Source organism: Convolutriloba macropyga, chromosome 2 (genome assembly GCF_964194025.1).
Source record: "Convolutriloba macropyga chromosome 2, txConMacr16.3, whole genome shotgun sequence".
Lineage (NCBI taxonomy): Eukaryota > Metazoa > Xenacoelomorpha > Acoela > Convolutidae > Convolutriloba > Convolutriloba macropyga.
The window spans coordinates 9527906-9544063 of record NC_134469.1 but is presented as its reverse complement, the minus strand read 5'-3'; the positions used below and the strand labels follow the sequence as shown (position 1 = coordinate 9544063).

The 16158-nt window shown below is 34.7% G+C and overlaps 1 long non-coding RNA gene across 1 annotated transcript; it reads right to left on the bottom strand.

Moving 5' to 3' along the window:
- Positions 1-838: 838 nt before the first annotated feature.
- On the bottom strand, positions 839-15931 carry LOC142335109 (uncharacterized). Its single transcript, XR_012758850.1, has 3 exons — positions 15691-15931; positions 4137-4151; positions 839-884 (listed from the first exon to the last, which is right to left on the bottom strand). It is a non-coding gene; the product is annotated as an uncharacterized LOC142335109 (long non-coding RNA).
- Positions 15932-16158: the final 227 nt, after the last annotated feature.

Sequence of the window (16158 nt, the reverse complement as noted above, 5' to 3'; positions counted from 1 at the left end):
TGCTGACTGCATTATAATTAAAAGTTGCACGTTAAATATTCTATGCAAAAGCAGACTTATGAAAAGACGAAGGATGGACCCATGAAAAGACTTTGCTCGACTTAAATTGATTATGAAAAGACTAATAGTGAACCCATGAAAAGACCCTTATTCGACTTTGTTGGTTATAAAAATACAAATGGTAGACCAATGAAAAGACGTTGATCGGCATAATTGTTTAGCGGGACCCATGAAAAGACTTTAGCTGGACTATGGTCAATATTCTCTCTTTTTCGTGAGTCGAGGTCTCTATAGATAAAATAAGCATTTCATAAAGACAGCAGACACGCAATTTGGGAAGGCTCATTTGTCGCATTCTCCCAAAAGTCGCAATAAAACAGTGCCAGTTCAAATGTTGGGCGTAATGCTGCCATTTGGATTATATTTGACATCCGTCATCAGATTACAAGTGTTTGATAATGGTCGATGATTTACATCAAGCTTTCATGCGAATTTCGGCCCACCTTATCTTTTGAGTCTAGCTAAAGTCTTTTTCGCAAAAATAGAGTGGAGCTAAAGTCCAGTCCTAATTTTGAGTTGCGCTAAAGTCTAGCTAAATCGAGCTCTCCTATCTCTCTCTCTCTCTCTCTCTCTCTCTCTATGTGTGTGTGTGTGTGTGTGTGTGTGTGTGTGTGCGTGTGTGTGTGTGTGTGTGTGTGTGTGTGTGTGCGTGTGTGTGTATGTGTGTGTGTGTGTGTGTGTGTGTGTGTGTGTGTGTGTGTGTGTGTGTGAAGGTAAAAGAGTTTGCAAATAGAATCGAAGCTTCAAATTCACTGTTAATTTTTTTCCGCAAACTGGCCGTTGTGAGGCAGGAGTTGGATCAGACGGAATATAAGTTACGTTAGCTAAAATAAAGAAGGTTAAGGCCTGTTTTCTTAGTTTTAGGGAAGCTTCTTATGAAGAAAAATTTGACAGCCTCGAAAAGTGCCCGGAAAAATTATCTCATGTTTAATGGTAAATTTAAACGAAATTTTCTCCCATATTCTTAGTAGAGCCTTCCTGTACCCGACATCTGAAAGCTAATTGTTACTACCCACTTAATTGCGGGAGGAACTATAAGCTGAACTTTTTTTTGTTCAGTCAATTTCCGCCGACCGATGTATTCCTCGTACAGCGTTGTGAGTGGTATCAGTAGAAAGCTTATCAAATGTACAAAAATCAAATAAAAATGATTTTTTGGATAAATTTTCTTTTTGCCAGCAGTTACGGAAGTTTAGTTTTTTTAGAACATTAGCCTCACTTCTGTTGTTTTGTTCATAATTTTCGTAATTTGTCCTTTGAAGTTTGATCAATTTTGCTAAAAATACGATATACGAATCTAAACGGTAGTAGTATTGGTTCTACGTTTAAAGATAGAAAAGAGTTACTGAATTGTTTGATCCGACTCTTTATAAATTTTTGAAATTTTAGCCTTTTATTTTATACTGAAAGGGCACAAAATAAGCTCTTTACTCCATTTTTCCCAATTGACAAGTATTCCAAACATAGAAACTCATCAAGCAATCTTTGTTTACCCAGATGGAGTCTATTCATACCTTCCGTTCCTATAAATGTGTTTTTTAGCTGACAATTTGGCGGCCTTCAGCTATTTCAAAACTATATTTCTCAAAAACTATATTTTTGATATATTAAGATTAACTAACAATAACGTAAAAATTTTGTTTCGATCACAAATTTATTAGCAGATTTAGGTGCTTCAAAACCAACGAAATCTTACCTGCCCTGGTCCAAACATAATGTCAAATTTGCAAATTTTTGCAAATATTTCCGGATTAAAGTCAGAAATGCAAATATTTGCAAACCAAGGCAAAAAAGGCAAATATTTGCAAATTCGTAAAAAAGCATTAATACAACACCTTGCAGCACGCAGTACTTTTTCAGGACACGCAAAAGTTAAGATAATTTTACCGTAAAAAAACAACTTAACTCCCATCAACTGTTAAAACTGACATAAAAATTAGTTTAGGCTCGAAAAGAAATTGATTTAGGGAAAAAAATTGGATCCAAATTTTTGAATTTTAACTATTTGGCTTCGTCAAAACTTTGAACCTATAATACAAAACTTCTTACATATTGCTTGTCGAGAGTTTTTGAGCTAAAATGGCGCGACTGTTTGTGTCATAAATTTGAAAAAAGTGAATCTTATGCTTTTCTAGTTTTCAGTTAGCCTCTTCGTCATGTTTGATTGCATTTAGTCAAATTGTTTCAAAATTGATTGTGGCTTGGGTAAACATAACGACTAAAAACAATTCAGCAAAACAAAATTTTTTCTCGATATATGTTCTCAAATGTTTTCTTACGTTCTTTTACATGAGTACAATCTTTATTTACACAAATTACTGATGCTTTAGAATGATGAATATAATTGTTTATTCATCATTACAAACTTTAATTTTCACAACCAAAAACTATTCACACCTTTCCCAAATAAAAATGGTAATGATCTTTGCGATAAATGCCATTAAATTTGTCCCTTTTAATGTTCTATTGTGTTTTGCTTCCTTATAATTTTTCAACTCTTATCAACGTTCTCAATACATTGTCAAACTTAGAAAGGCGCTAAACAAAATTTTCATGAATCTCAGGAACCTGAAATTTTTGTTCCGATCACGACATTAGTAGCAGATTTTAGTGCTTCAAATCCGACGAAATCTGAGTTGACCTAGTCCAAACGCAATGTCAAAATAGCAAATACTTCCGGATTGATATCAGATTTGGAAATATTTGCAAACGAAGGCGGAAACGCAGATATTTGCAAATTCGTTAAAAGGGTTAATACAACACCTTGCAGCACCCAGTACTATTTCAAGACACGCAAAACTTGAAGTTAAGGTAATTTTGCATAAAAAAACAACCTAGCTCCCTTCAACTGTTAAAATTGATATAAAAATTTGTTTAGGCTGGAGACAAAAAGTGATTAAAGGCAAAATATTTTTGGACCCAATTTTTGAAATTTAACTATGTGTTACGTTCATTAGCATGGCTGTTCAGCCATATAAAGACTTTTTGAAGGATTCGAAGGCTAACAAATTCACCAATTACGAGGACACAACCTTTGGATGTCAGCTGTCAGGATCTAACTATCGGCAAACGTCACTATTTCAACAAGAGTTTCAAGAAAAGAGTGGAAAATTTATGAAATTTAAAAAAAACAAGAAAATTAGAAGAAAAAGAATATGGAAGGACCGCTTTCTTGATGTCTTTGATTAATAATTTCGCAATGCTTAATAATAATATTATTTTTTCAAGATTTTGTTGATGCACACAAATTATGTGTACATCCATATTTTGCGACGTTTTTGTGCTTTTTCAAGTGAAGAAGTCATGAGCTTAGACAAAGGACGTTTTTAAAGATTTTTTTTCCAATTTTTGGTTTAAAAATCCGAGGTAAAATTTGTAAAAAAATGTAAATTAATATGAGATTTGCAACTTAGTTACAAATTAATGTAGACGTTATAATTTTGTTATAATTTAAGTTAGAATGTGAGAATTTGCAAAAATTTGCAATTAAAGCTCAAATTTGCAAAGCCTGTTTGTAAAGTTTGTAACTCCATTTTCAAATTTCTGCAAACTCGACCTTAAGTTTCAACTAGGGTGCAAAATAAATGTGATCTTCGGATATTTTGTTAGAGAACTAAAAGATTTTGCAATGAACAGTTTTTTTACATTAATTGACAATTATCTGGTGAAATTTGCGATGAGAAAGAAAATCAATTCTTAACGAAGAACGGCTTTGCACATTTTTCTTTAAAAATTTCCATATAAATGTCAAGAGTTGTTCCAGATGCTCTGTTGAAAAATTAGACCAGCTGAAAGAACCTTTCAAACTTCACAAATCAAACGTACGTTTGATTTTTGAAGTTACTTTTTTGAATCAAAAAATGGAATAAGGTTTTCTAAAATGTAGGTGCTGGTCTAAAACTTGCGTGCTAACACCCATCAGCGGTTCTCTTTGTCGCCATATAAAACAGCAAATTACAAAAGCCACAGTTTTCGATAATTGTCAATGATTTTTGGGATATTTGAGATGATTGATGACTTTGGCAAAGAGACTGAACATTATAAGTATAAATACGATATTTCTTAGAAATACTTACATATTATATCGAAGACTGAAGCAGACATGCAATTATACATTGCTCAAATTTTTAGGCTACAATATGATAGCTTACGGTTAGAAACAATCATACCCATCAAAATGACATAAGAGCATTGAGCGTTTTTCCTCTAGAATTACTGGTCAAAACTACCATTTTTAAAAGTTTATTAGACAAAATTTCAAAAATTGCAAATTTGTGATCATTAGAACATCAAGAGTTCCTTATAATGTATGAAAAATTTAGTGTCATAACGGACCAATCCAGTTGTTCCTCTGTAGTCCACAGTTATATAAAGGAAACTGATTCTACTGTCAAGAAAAAATAGCAAAGTTAAATTGAACCACGGAGTCCCCATCCTGACAGGATGTCACAGCCCGGGTCGAGGAATAACCGGAAAAAAATGTACTATAAGCGGTGAAAAGTTTTTTTTTCACCTCAAAATTAATACATATTTTTGCGGTGAAATGCGGTGAAATTGTAATCGGTAAGCGGTGAACTTACAAAATGGTACCATATTTCTTCAATTACTACAAGTTACCGCCCTTACTCGGATTCGAACCTCCCACCTCCTCCAAGTCAGCCACTTTTTCTTTCACTGCGCCAAAGCTCACTTAAAATTTTTACATTTGTTCTGAATTTAAATCAATTTCACTCTACTTTCTGTAAAACATGCGCTTTGAATTTTTGTAAGATTAGAGGAATTTACAAATTTTAGCGTGAAATGTGGTGATTTTTTGTCAGTTCACTGCTCACTCTAGTGATGAAATTGCGTAAATTCACCCCTTAAAAAACTTCAAAAAGATGTATGATTATTCGCTGGTAAATTATTATCCGTGCGTCATTCAATAAATGTACCTTAACTTCGTTGGACAGAAACACAGTTTAAAGCGATTTCTAAGCGGCGAATTTATGTAAATTCAGCATTAGCTTAAGCGATGAACTTATGTAATTTCACCGCATTCACCGCTTATCTCACATAGTTTGGACACTTTCTTCAGAGCGGTGATTTTATGTAATTTCACTGCTAAATTCAGCGGTGAAATTATGTAATTTCTCCAGTACCAGCCCTGAAGTTGGTGGCAGAGTAAATCAGCGTTGAATCAGTAAAAAGGCATTATGTTTTTTAGAACGGCCAATACTTAGTTCATGTCCCAATTTACACGGGCCAGTCTTGATTTATGAGTAAAAATTACTGCATGAAAAATAATATGCTCAGCTCAGCTCCCGCCAAAAAGGTTTGATTCATATGCGATTCGGACTTCCGCGTGGGTACTTTTAGCAATTAATTTGCGTTGCAAGTCGTAATCACAAGGCTAAATAGGCTTTGTTGTAATTGCCTACACACTAGCTTATACAAAATTAGTGTGTCTACTACTATAGTAATTACCAGTGTTAAGCTACAAAAGTATGACATTAGTCTGCTCAGACTTTATTCTGGGGTATGAGTTATTTTCAAATCAAACTGTACAGAATATGATTAACCGGGGCTAACTGCATGATTTCAATTCAGTCATAAAGAAGAAGAATTGCTCATTAAAAACCTCAAATTATTCTGGAGATGCATTGTTTCAGATCTTAAATAAGTTTTATACTTGAAATGTGCTGGTTCAGCGCTGAAATGCTCTGAGACCCAAGTAGATTGAACCACGAAGTTAAATTAAACCACGGAATCCCCATCCTGACAGGATGTCACAGCCCAGGTAGAGGAATAACCGGAAAGTTATGTAAGATAAGCAGCAAAAATTTGTTTTCTTTTTCACATCAAAATTGGTACATATTTTTGCGGTGAAATGCGGTGAAAATATGTAAATTAACCGCTAGAGTAAGCGGTGAACTTACAAAAATGTACCTTATTTTTCAAATTACTACAAGCTACCGTCCTTACTCGGATTCGAACCTCCCACCACTTCCACGTCAACCACTTTTTCTTTCACTGCGCCAACGCTCAATTAAAACTTTTACATTTGTTCTGAGTTTTAATCAATTTCACTCTACTTTCTGTAAACATGCGCTTTAAATTTTTAAAGATTAGAAGAATTTACAAATTTTAGTGTGAAATGTGGTAGTTTTTTGTCAGTTCACTGCTCACTCTAGTGATGAAATTGCGTAAATTCACGCCTTAAAAAAAACTTCAAAAAGATGTATGATTATTTGCGGCTAAATTATTTTCCGTGCGTCATTTAATAAATGTACCTTAACTTCGTTGGACAAAAAATATTTCGCAGCAATTTCTAAGCGGTGAATTTATGTAACTTCAGCATTATGTTAAGCAGTGAACATTTGTAATTTCACCGCATTCGCCGCTTTTTTCACATATTTTGGACAATTTCTTCAATGCGGTGATTTTATGTATTTTCACTGCTAAATTCAGCGGTGAAATTATGTAATTTCTCCACTACCAGCCCTGAAGTTGGTGGCAGAGTAAATCAGCGCTGAATCAGTAAAGAGGCATTATGTTTGATAGAGCGGCCATTACTAAGTTCAACTCCATATTTACACGGGCCAGTCTTGATTAATAAGTAAAAACTACTGCATGAGAAATAATATGCTCAGCTTAACTCCCGCCAACAAGGTTTGATTTATATGAGAATCGAACTTCCGCGTGGGTACTTTTAACAATTAATTTGCGATGCAAGTGTTAATCACTAGGCTAAATAGGCTTTGTTGTAATTGCCTACACACTAGCTTATATATTTAGTGTGTCTACTACTATATTAATTACCAGTATTAAGCCACAAAAGTATAACATTACTCTTCTCAGACTTTATTTTGGGGTATGAGTTGTTTTCAAACTGTACAGGATAAATTTAGCCGGGGCTAACTGCATGATCTCAATTTAATCATAATGAAGAAGAATATGCTCATAAAGAAACCTCAAAATATTCCGGAGATGCATTATTTCAGAACTTTATTAAGTTTTACACTTGAAATGTGCTGTTTCATTGCTGAAATGCTCTGACACACAAGTAAATGAAACCACGAAGTTAAATTGAACCACGGAGTCCTCATCCTGACAGGATTCACAGCCCAGGTCGAGGAATAATCGGAAAAATATGTAAGATAGGCGATGAAAAATTGTTTTTTCACCTTAAATTCGGTAGAAATTTTTGCGGTAAGATGCGGTGAAATTATGTAAATTAACCGCTAGAGTAAGCGGTGAACTTACAAAAATGTACCAAATTTCTCCATTTACTCTAAGTTACCGTCAATACTCCGATTTGAATCTCCCACATCCTCCACGTCAGCCACTTTTTCTTTCACTGCGTCAACGCTCACGTAAAACTTTTACATTTTTCCTGAATTTAAATTAATTTCACTCTACTTTCCGTAAAACATGCGCGTTGAATCTTTGTAAGATTGGAGGAAATTCCAAATTTTAGCGTGAAATGTGGTGATTTTTTGTCAGTTCACAGCTCAGTCTAACGAAGAAATTGCGTAAATTCACCGCTTAAAAAAGTTTCAAAATGATGTATGATTATTCGTGGGTAAATTATTTTTTGTGCGTCATTCAATAAATGTACCTTAACTTCGTTGGACAGAAAACAATTTGAAGCGTTTTTTAAGCGGTGAAGTTATGTAACTTCATCATTAGGTTAAGCGGTGAACCTATGTAATTTCACCGCATTCACCGCTTATCTCACAGAGTTTGGACACTTTCTTCAAAGCGGTGTTTTTATGTAATTTCACTGCTAAATTCAGCGGTGAAATTTTGTAATTTCACCAGTACTAGCCCTGAAGTTGGTGGCAGAGCAAATCAGCAATCAATCCGCAAAGAGGCATTATGTTTTTTAGAACGGCCAATAATTACTTCATGTCCCAATTTACAGGGGCCAGTCTTGATTTATGAGTAAAAATTACTGCATGAAAAATAATGTGTTCAGTTTATCTCCCGCCAACAAGGTTTGATTTATATGCGATTCGAACTTCTGCGTGGGTACTTTTAACAATTAATTTGCGTTGCGAGTCGTAGCCACTAGGCTAAATAGGCTTTGTTGTAATTGCCTGCACACTAGCTTATATATAATTAGTTTGTCCACTTCTATAGTAATTACCAGTATTAAGCTACAAAAGTATGACATTACTCTGCTCAGACTTTATTTTGGGCTATGAGTTATTTTCAGCCTGTATAGGATAAATTTAGCCGGGGCTAACTGCATCATATCAATTTAATCATCATGAAGAAGAATTGCTCAAAAAAACCTCAAAATATTCTGGAGATGCATTGTTTCAGAACTGAATTAAGTTTTACACTTGAAATGTGCTGGTTCAGCGCTGAAATGCTCTGACACCCAAGTAAATGAAACCACGAAGTTAAATTGAACCATGGCGTCCCCATCCTGGCAGAATTCACAGCTCAGGTCAAGGAATAACTGGAAAAATATGTAAGATAAGCGGTGATAAGTTGTTTTTTTTTCACCTCAAAATTGGTATATATTTTTGGCGGTGAAATGCGGTGAAATTATGTAATTTAACCGCTAGAGTAAGCGGTGGGCTTACAAAAATGTGCCAAATTTCTCCACTTACTCTAAGTTACCGGTTACCGTCCGTACTCGGATTCGAACCTCTCACCTCCTCCACGTCAGCCACTTTTTCTTTCACTGCGCCAACGCTCATATAACATTTTTTATATTTGTCCTGAATTTATATCATTTTCACTCTACTTTCTGTAAAACAAGCGCGTTGAATTTTTGTAAGATTGGAGGAAATTACAAATTTTAGCGTGAAATGTGGCGATTTTTGTCAGTTCATTGCTCAAACTAGTGATGAAATTGCGAAAATTCACCGCTTAAAAAAGTTTCAATAATATGTATGATTATTCGCTGGTAAATTATTTTCCGTGCGTCATTCAATAAATGTACCTTAACTTCGTTGGACAGAAACACAGTTTAAAGCGATTTCTAAGCGGCGAATTTATGTAAATTCAGCATTAGCTTAAGCGGTGAACCTATGTAATTTCACCGCATTCACCGCTTATCTCACAGAGTTTGGACACTTTCTTCAAAGCCGTGTTTTTATGTAATTTCAGTGCTAAATTCAGCGGTGAAATTTTGTAATTTCACCAGTACTAGCCCTGAAGTTGGTGGCAGAGCAAATCAGCGCTCAATCCGCAAAGAGGCATTATGTTTTTTAGAATGGCCAATAATTACTTCATGTCCCAATTTACAGGGGCCAGTCTTGATTTATGAGTAAAAATTACTGCATGAAAAATAATGTGTTCAGTTTATCTCCCGCCAACAAGGTTTGATTTATATGCGATTCGAACTTCTGCGTGGGTACTTTTAACAATTAATTTGCGTTGCGAGTCGTAGCCACTAGGCTAAATAGGCTTTGTTGTAATTGCCTGCACACTAGCTTATATATAATTAGTTTGTCAACTTCTATAGTAATTACCAGTATTAAGCTACAAAAGTATTACATTACTCTGCTCAGACTTTGTTTTGTGGTATGAGATATTTTCAAACTGTACAGGATAAGTTTAGCCGGGGCTAACTGCATGATCTCAGTTTAATCATAATGAAGAAGAACTGCGCATAAAAAACATCAAACTATTCTGGAGATGCCTTGTTTCAGAACTTTATTAGGTTTTACACTTGAAATGTGCTGGTTCATTGCTGAAATGCTCTGAGACCCAAGTAAATTGATCTACGAAGTTAAATTGAACCATGGAGTCCCCATCCTGACAGGAGTCACAGCCCTGGTCAAGGAATAACCGGAAAAATAGGTAAGATAAGCGGCGAAAAGTTGTTTTTTTTCACCTCAAAATCGGTACACACTTTTGCGGTCAAGTACGATGAAATTATGTAATTTAGACGCTAGAGTAAGCGGTGAACTTGCGAAAATGTACCAAATTTCTCCACTTACTCTAAGTTATCATCCGTACTCGGATTCGAACCTCCCACCTCCTCCACGCAAGCCACTTTTTTCACTGCGCCAACGCTCACATTAAGTTTTTACTTTTGTCCTGAATTTAAATCAATTTCACACTACTTTCTGTAAAAATTTCGCGTTGAATTTTTGTAAGATTAGAGGAAATTACAAATTTTAGCGTGAAATGCGGTGATTTTTTGTCAGTTCACCGTTCACTCTAGTTTTGAAATTGCGTAAATTCACCGCTTAAAAAAGTTTCAAATAGATGTATGATTATTCGTGGGTAAATTGTTTTCCGTGCGTCATTCAATAAATGTACCTTAACTTCGTTGGACAGAAAACAGTTTGATGCGTTTTCTAAGCGGTGAATTTATGTAACTTCAGCTTTACTTTAAGCGGTGAACTTATGTAATTTCACCGCCTTCACCGCTTATCTCACATAGTTTTGACACTTTCTTCAAAGCGACGATTTTATGTAATTTCACTACTAAATTCAGCGTCGAAATTATGTAATTTCTTCAGTACCAGCCCTGAGATTGGTGGCAGAGTAAATCAGCGCTGAATCAGTAAAGAGGCATTATGTTTTTTTAGAGCGGCCATTACTAAGTTCATGTCCCAATTTACACGGGCCAGTCTTGATTTATGAGTAAAAATTACTGCATGAAAAAAAATATGCTCAGCTCAACTCCCGCCAACAAGGTTTGATTTATATGCGATTTGAACTTCTGCGTGGGTACTTTTAACAATTAATTTGCGTTGCGAGTCGTAACCACTAGGCTAAATAGGCTTTTTTGTAAGTGTCTATACACTAGCTTATATATAATTAGTGTGTCCACTACTATAGTAATTGCCAGTATTAAGCTTTAAAAGTATGACATTACTCTGCTCAGATTTTGTTTTGGGATATGAGTTATTTTCAAACTGTACAGGATAATTTTAGCCGGGGCTAACTGCATGATCTTAATTTAATCACAATGAAGAAGAATTGCTCATAAAAAACATCAAAATTTTCTGGAGATGCCTTGTTTCAGAACTTAATTAAGTTTTACACTTGAAATGTGCTGGTTCATTGCTGAAATGCTCTGAGACCCAATTAAATTGATCCACGAAGTTAAATTGGACCATGGAGTCCCCATCTTGACAGGATTCACAGCCGTGATCAAGAAATAAACGAAAAATTTGTAAGATAAGCGGTGAAAATTTTTTTTTCACCTCAAAATCGATACACATTTTTGCGGTGAAATGCGATGAAATTATGTAATTTAATCGCTAGAGTAAGCGGTGAACTTGCGAAAATGTACCAAACTTCTCCACTTACTCTAGTTTACCATCCGTACTCGGATTCGAACCTCCCACCTCCTCCACATCAGCCCCTTTTTTTCACTGCGCCAACGCTCACGTTAAATTTTTACATTTGTCCTGAATTTAAATTAAATTCACTCTACTTTCTGTAAAACTTTCGCAGTGAATTTTTGTAAGATTAGAGGAAATTACAAATTTTAGCGTGAAATGCGGCGAGTTTTTGTCAGTTCACCGTTCACTCTAGTTTTGAAATTGCGTAAATTCACCGCTTAAAAAAGCTTCAAATAGATGTATGATTATTCGTGGGTAAATCATTTTCCGTGCGTCATTCAATAATTGTACCTTAACTTCGTTGGACAGAAACACAATTTGAAGCGTTTTCTAAGCGGTGAATTTATATAACTTCAACATTAGGTTAAGCGGTGAACCTATGTAATTTCACCGCATTCACCGCTTATCTCACAGAGTTTGGACACTTTCTTCAAAGCGGTGTTTTTATGTAATTTCACTGCTAAATTCAGCGTCGAAATTATGTAATTTCTTCAGTACTAGCCCTGAGGTTGGTGGCAGAGTAAATCAGGGCTCAATCCGTAAAGAGGCATTATGTTTTTTAAAATGGCCAGTAATTAGTTCATGTCCCAATTTACACTAGCCAGTCTTGATTTATGAGTAAAAATTACTGCATGAAAAAAAATATGCTCAGCTCAAATCTCGCCAACAAGGTTTGATTTATATGCGATTCGAACTTCTGCGTGGGTACTTTTAACAATTAATTTGCGTTGCGGGTCGTAACCACTAGGCTAAATAGGCTTTGTTGTAATTGCCTACACACTAGCTTATATATAATTATTGTGTCTACTACTATAGTAATTACCAGTATTAAGCTACAAAAGTATGGCATTACTCTGCTCAGACTTTATTTTATAGGTATGAGTTATTTTCAAACTGTACAGGATAAGTTTAGCCGGGGCTGACTGCATGATCTCAATTTAATCATAATGAAGAAAAATTGCTCATAAAAAAACCTCAAAATATTCTGGAAATGCATTGTTTCAGAACTTAATAAAGTTTTTACACTTGAAATGTGCTGGTTCTGCGCTGAAATGCTCTGACACTCAAGTCCGAGAGAAGATAATTTTTCCCCACATTTACCGCCTGATTTATAAAATTTCACCGCAAAATTTTTTTCATCCACCGTTTATCTTGAATGATTTTCCGTTGAATGGCGGTGACAACTCGACCCGGGAGAAAAAGATCGAACTGCAAGAATCTGGCAGAACTTTTTAACTTTTTATACAAAATTGAATATCTAAATTGAGTTTTCAGCAGTTTCAACAGATATGCGTCTTGTCAGGTGTTATTGTGACTTATTACAGGTTTTATTATGACCTCATTTCTGTTGTTAATAAAAATCAACAATAATGATATATTTGATCACTAACTTTGAAAGCTGATCAGGCAAGAAGTAATTATGTGATATTTTTCATGCGTCCCACATTTTTTTTTCATTATATTATGTTTGATTTCACGATATATTTCAACCTTAATCAGTTTTGTGTTCCTTTTGCGCACTATCTCGTTGAAACTAAGCCAACAAAATAGTAGAAAACGAGCAATCAGCTCAGCAAACTTCTTGGAAAAACTTTTGGAAGTCTGTTTCTTGGAAAAATTTAGTGGAAGCCCAAGTTTTATCGAGAGAAAAAATCACTTTTCAAAGATAATCAAATGGGATAGTTATAAATAGGAAACAGTCACAAAAGTAACAATTTTGGCATTACGGATTTTTGCTAAGGTCTATAATTGATTCAATATACAGATGTAATTTCAAAGTCGGCTCATTTTTAAAACCACGAAAAGTAACGCTGAGAGTGACACAACAGAACCTGCTGACAACTCTGCGATCTCTTTTTTCCTACAGTAATATCAAACGATTATTGGATAATTTTAAAAAACAATTACTTATTCCTTCTTTTTTATGCATTTCTTTTGTTTCAAGTTCTGTATTGTCAGTCTGGGCAATTAAATAGACTTGAAGCATAGACTTTGAAGTTTTGGTGAGCTCTCAGAATTGCAAATAAACCCGCAAAAGTTGTTTAAAATTGGTGGTATTGTTCAGCAGGGAAAGATAGATTCGGACCGTAAATTTAAATTTTAGCCACTTTGATCTGATTTGACATCATTATTTTTCATTGCCTTTGTCCGCTTGTGAATTTTTATAAAAGGTGAACTAATGAAAACAAACTGAAACAATTTATGAGTTTTTAATCGTCATAAATGATTTGATGCAGAAATTTTCGAGAAATTTTTTATGTGAAAAGCTTTGTAGAAAAACAGTTTTATACATTAAGTTGTCTGTTGTGTTCACTTTGCTTTCGCAAACATATTAAACAAAATTGCGTGCAATGTATTATGAAAAAAATATTTGAAAAACTTGCATTCAGTCCTTAGGTTCTGAGTCAGGGTAAATAACAGAAACTTTGTATTTTTTTGACAAACTTTGCCACTTGCACGAATGATAAAATAGCATTAATTTTTTCTATATAGCCAACTTGCCGATTTCCATCCAGAAGTTTTAATGAAAGGCTTCTGACGGTTATCAAATTTTGTTTGCGATTCTTTGTTGCATGCTTTACTCTGCTAATTTGGGTTACTTCTTTGACGGTAAAAAAAGCTTATTGGTGAAATCCCCTTTCCTTTTGTAATTATATACTTTTTTCAATGTGCTGTCTCCTTTTTCATCCATAAAAGACGAAATGATTGTCAATAAAGTAACAAGAGTCATTTAATAACTCATCGCCTCACACACAATAAAATTAAATTTTGTGGCAGTTGAACCCTAGTTCTGACGCTTATCTTAAATTTTTCCGCAAAATTCTTGCTAATGTTGTTGATCTTGCAAGATGCAAGATCCGAACGCTTATATTGAAAGTAGGTTACAAGATCTCGCACAATCGACTTCAAACTTTTTTGTTCAAATATCTGCGAATTTAAGATAATTTTTTACCATATAAGTCTTTACAGATAATTTTTGTTTAACGAATTGAGTCTGTTAACATTTTTTGACGGTTAAATATGTACACTGATGAAATCAGTTATGATCACTTTTGTTACCCAAAGAGTTTAATGATTATGTTGCAAAACCCTCCGAGGAATCAGACAATTAACTTGCAAGATTCTGGCAAGACTTCAACGCTTACAATGATTTTTTGAGAACCTTGCAGTAAATCGACGTTTATCTTACAAATTTTTCATAAAATCGACTCATATCTTGTACGATTCTTGGATATCGGACGCTTATCTTCAAAAAATCTTGCAAGATCTTGAAAGATGATGCGTAACCTTGCACTACTACCAGACTCTTGTAAGATTCTTGCAACATTACGTCGCCAATGTCCAACAAATCGGGTATACGTACTCAATTTTGACGTACTTTTTCATTAAACAGATTTTAAGATTAGAGTTGTAATCGTTTGCAGAAACGAGTTACACTAAGCGATCTTTGTTCAAATTTAATTCAAAATTACGCCTCTCCCGCTGATACAGTATCTAAGTACCGAAAGGAAAGGAAACCTAAATGGTGATTAGTTACAGAAATGTCCCTCTCGATGCTAATCGTTGATTATGAAGAGATTTAGCTATTGCCCATAGCACTGTTCACAAGAAAAAATAATTCTTAGAATTTTGTCAACAGTAATTTCTAAAGAAATCGAGCAATTAGAACTGATAATTAAAAGAAATGATTGGCTCAATTTTTAGTGCTTTTCTGCATGGCATGAAATTGGTTAAATGTTTTTAACTCGGTCTGAAATAAGAAGTGAGACTAAATTTGAGTTTTCAGCTGATGCAACATTCACTTTAAAATTATATTTCTAATTTATATAAACAATTAACAAAAATTGTTCTAGGATTTCATTTTTGATATAGAAACCCTAATATGAAGTTATTGCAAAATGAAAGTCACCGCCATCCTCTATTTCATTAACTTGTTCAGGAGGAACCTAAAATCACGGATTACGTTTTATTTCGTGCAGTAAAACGGGATGACAAAATCTCGCGCAACCATAATGTTATTACCCAGGTCGAGGATTTTCCCCGAAAACAACGGGGAAAAGAGTGTAAAAAATAATGGTGGAAAAAAGTGTAATTTCTTATCACTCTTTGAAAAGAGTGAAAAAGGGCGGAGAAACGAGGGTAGAAACAGTGTAATTTCTTAAAACTACACTCTTACACTCTTTTCCCCAATAAATAGGAGTGGGAAACTCATTACACCATAATCCCCGATAATTAGGGGTGGGTTAAGGGCAAAACCTCGGCCCGCGTAACCAAGAGTGTTCAATTTGAACTTTTAAAGTCTGCTTCAGTTTTTTGTTGACTGTCTAACCCTCCAAATTAAATACGTGACGGTTTTGTACAACTCCAGGTTCATGAGTCACTGGATCGTCCTCAGAGCTGAGCTCAGTTTTATAGTCCATTGTGCAATAAAAGAAGAATCTCTGCAAGTACAGCTGACCAATATAGATTATGTAACAAATGGCGCCAATTACATCACCAATTGTCTGAATGAAAACTAAGCCGAACTCCAGCGATCTCAACTCCCGAACAGCTTTGAAGCACAAAATACAGTACAGATTCACAGCAATGATTAGTAATTGTATCAGAACCTAAAAGATGGGCGTTGATTTCGAGCTTTTCGTGATTTCTTATTGCGAGGTCTGAACACACAAGCTCACTATATTCAAAATCTGTCGAACGTATGAAAGTATGGTTCTGTATAAAACATACAAAATTTCTTGGTAAGATCTTGCAATCTCTATAATGAGAATAATATAATATAATCGACCCATGGAAA